The sequence below is a fragment of the Aythya fuligula genome, chromosome 9 (genome assembly GCF_009819795.1).
Source record: "Aythya fuligula isolate bAytFul2 chromosome 9, bAytFul2.pri, whole genome shotgun sequence".
Classification (NCBI taxonomy): domain Eukaryota; kingdom Metazoa; phylum Chordata; class Aves; order Anseriformes; family Anatidae; genus Aythya; species Aythya fuligula.
The window spans coordinates 23532567-23535155 of record NC_045567.1 but is presented as its reverse complement, the minus strand read 5'-3'; the positions used below and the strand labels follow the sequence as shown (position 1 = coordinate 23535155).

General features: G+C 41.8%; 1 non-coding gene across 1 annotated transcript; it reads left to right on the top strand.

Moving 5' to 3' along the window:
• The first annotated feature begins 1770 nt into the window (after positions 1-1770).
• Positions 1771-1844, top strand: TRNAN-GUU. Its single transcript has one exon. It is a non-coding gene; the product is annotated as a tRNA-Asn (tRNA).
• Positions 1845-2589: the final 745 nt, after the last annotated feature.

Sequence of the window (2589 nt, the reverse complement as noted above, 5' to 3'; positions counted from 1 at the left end):
CACTGTGTGCAGGCATCAGAGAGCTGCCAGCACAGCCACCTGACCCGAAGGCAGGGGAGGGCGTCTGCTGGCAAGGTGAAGGGGCTGGGTGGTGAGGGTGAGGAGGGCAGTTAGGAACAGTTCCTGGCTATATGCTTAAGGAACATTCAGAGAACTCGTGAGCTTTTCTCATGTCCTCTCCACCAGCTCCAGAGTGGGTTGCAGCCTGTATACAGGTTTGGCATTGTACCCTGTATGGAGGGGGCTGTACCGCCTCTACCCTGTAATGAGGGAGCTGGGGTTGTCACTAAAATCCTTGTCAGAAAGGGGAAAACAAAGCAGAGTCACAAATCACTTAATTTGACTTTTTTTTTTTTTTTTTTTTTTTTTTTGTATCATGGCAGGATTTAAAGATCTTGGTCTCAGTTGCTTCATTAAGGAAAGCGGCTGTATACGTGATTCCCTTATGAATGCTGTCATACCAAAACTGTGCTCTGACCAGGGGAAGGCTGTCTGCTGGCAGCTGATGGCTCAGCACCACTTCCCATGGGCCCCCTCCTGTATGGGACCTCAGTCCTGCTCGCGGTACAGCCCAGACCCCAGTGTCACATGCGGACAGTGGTGTCACACTGTCACATCTCTGCCAGCAAAGCAGTGGCCATCCCCAGGGGACCAGGAGAATGCATTTGTTTGTGATGAAAACCATGTTTTTTCCCTGCTCTGTTTGAATTCAGTTTTGTTTTCCTGAGATCCTGAACTGTACAAATATTCAGAGATGCAGCAAAGCTTTCAGAGATTGTTTTCAGTTTTAAAATTTTATTTATTTCCTCAGATCTCTATTTATTTCTCTCAGATCTCAGAGCAAACCAACAGTGTTGTCAGAGTCTGCATCTTTCTCTTCATTTTTTAAATATAGAGTAGACTCCATATTTTATTATTTCTCTATTTAGAGTAATAAAACACAGCCTTTTGGAATAATTGAGGATGAATACAAAAACAATTGCAAAAAAAAAAAAAAACAAAACACAACAATATAAATGTAAATCAGGCACATTTTTATTTTTCAGAGCTGTGTTAGGCCTCCATTAGCTGGTCCATTGTGGTAATCCTTCTTAAATTGTTTAATTTTCTTTTCTAAATCCATGGTTTCATTGATCTGCATCTTTATCCTCCACAAAGTTTCTTTAGTGATGATCCCATGAATAAAAGCTAATATCCCAGAGATTTCTCTCTCTAGTGGAGTAAACATCTAAGCTGTGGGGGGGGGGGAGAAGCTGGTTTTCAGTTCTTTTCTTGAGCTTCTTACATTTAAGCTGATTCTTATAAATATATATTTACAGTTTCTCTATATGCATGTTTCTGAAATATGCAATGGGAAAGTTAACTGTCAGTCCTTCTTCACTGAATGATACTGATGATATACAGTCACTGCAAAATAAATTAAATTTGCTAGCCAAACTTCATGCTGATAAACTTCTTATCAGTTATGTCAAGGTGTTAGATGTTACTAGGTCACAATTCCTGAAAGTCAAGAAAGGAAAAACAGGAGATAATTTACTTTTTTTTTTTTTTTTTTTTTTTTTGTGTGTGTGTGTGTGTATATATTGGTGTTATTCTTTCATCACATTGCGTGGTATTGCAGTCACAGAGTCACTGAGTGATTCAGGCAGTGTTGGTCAGAAGGGAGCTAGTATAATGTCCAAAAATCACTCCCAAAGAGCTCCAAATATGTAATATACATCTAGATAACTTGTTCATTATTTGTTTTGAACAAATCCAGTAAAAACACCTGTCTCTGTGGCGCAATCGGTTAGCGCGTTCGGCTGTTAACCGAAAGGCTGGTGGTTCGAGCCCACCCAGGGACGGGGAATATCAAATCTCTTCATGTTTTGAGAGAGACATGGATGTACTGGAGCAAGCCCAGCACAGGGCTATCAAACAGGGCCTGCAGCCTTCAGCTGCAGAGAGAGGCTGCTGGAGCCAGGGCTGCTGGGCCTGGAGAGGAGGTGCCTCAGACCTGGGGGACCTCCCACAAGGACAGGGCCAAGCTCAAGAAAGCCTAGCACCAGGAGCAGGGCACTGGAAACAAACTGGAGCCCGAGAGGCTCCCTCTGGGCCCCAGGAAACACTTCTGTGCTGTGTGAGTGCCGGAGCCTGGCCTGGGTACCACAGGGTGCTGGGGTCTCCTTGGGGACTTCCAGGAAGCTGCTGGGACATGAGGCAGGGCTGGGGTGACTTCCAGAGGTCCCTTCCAACCTATACGATGCTGTGATACAGGGATTACTTTAAACTTAATTATTTTGATTTTTTTTTTTTTTTTATTATTTCTCCCTAAAGTATTACTAAAAGAAAAAAAAAAAAAAAAAAAAAAAGCTTTAGAATTCAGTAAAAATGAAAATAATTTGGTTTTATATTAGAGAAGTCTGGCAGGTCAGACATCAGTGAAATAATCTTGTAAAGAAATTTATGAAAAATGCTCTGGACAATACTTCTACAGTACACTTTAAGGAGAATGAGGGACAATGAAAAGAGTGAAGAAATCTATTTCATGTTCTGTGTCAAACTTTTTAATACATTTTTCGTTCTCCAGTCCCTTTCAGATGAATGTTT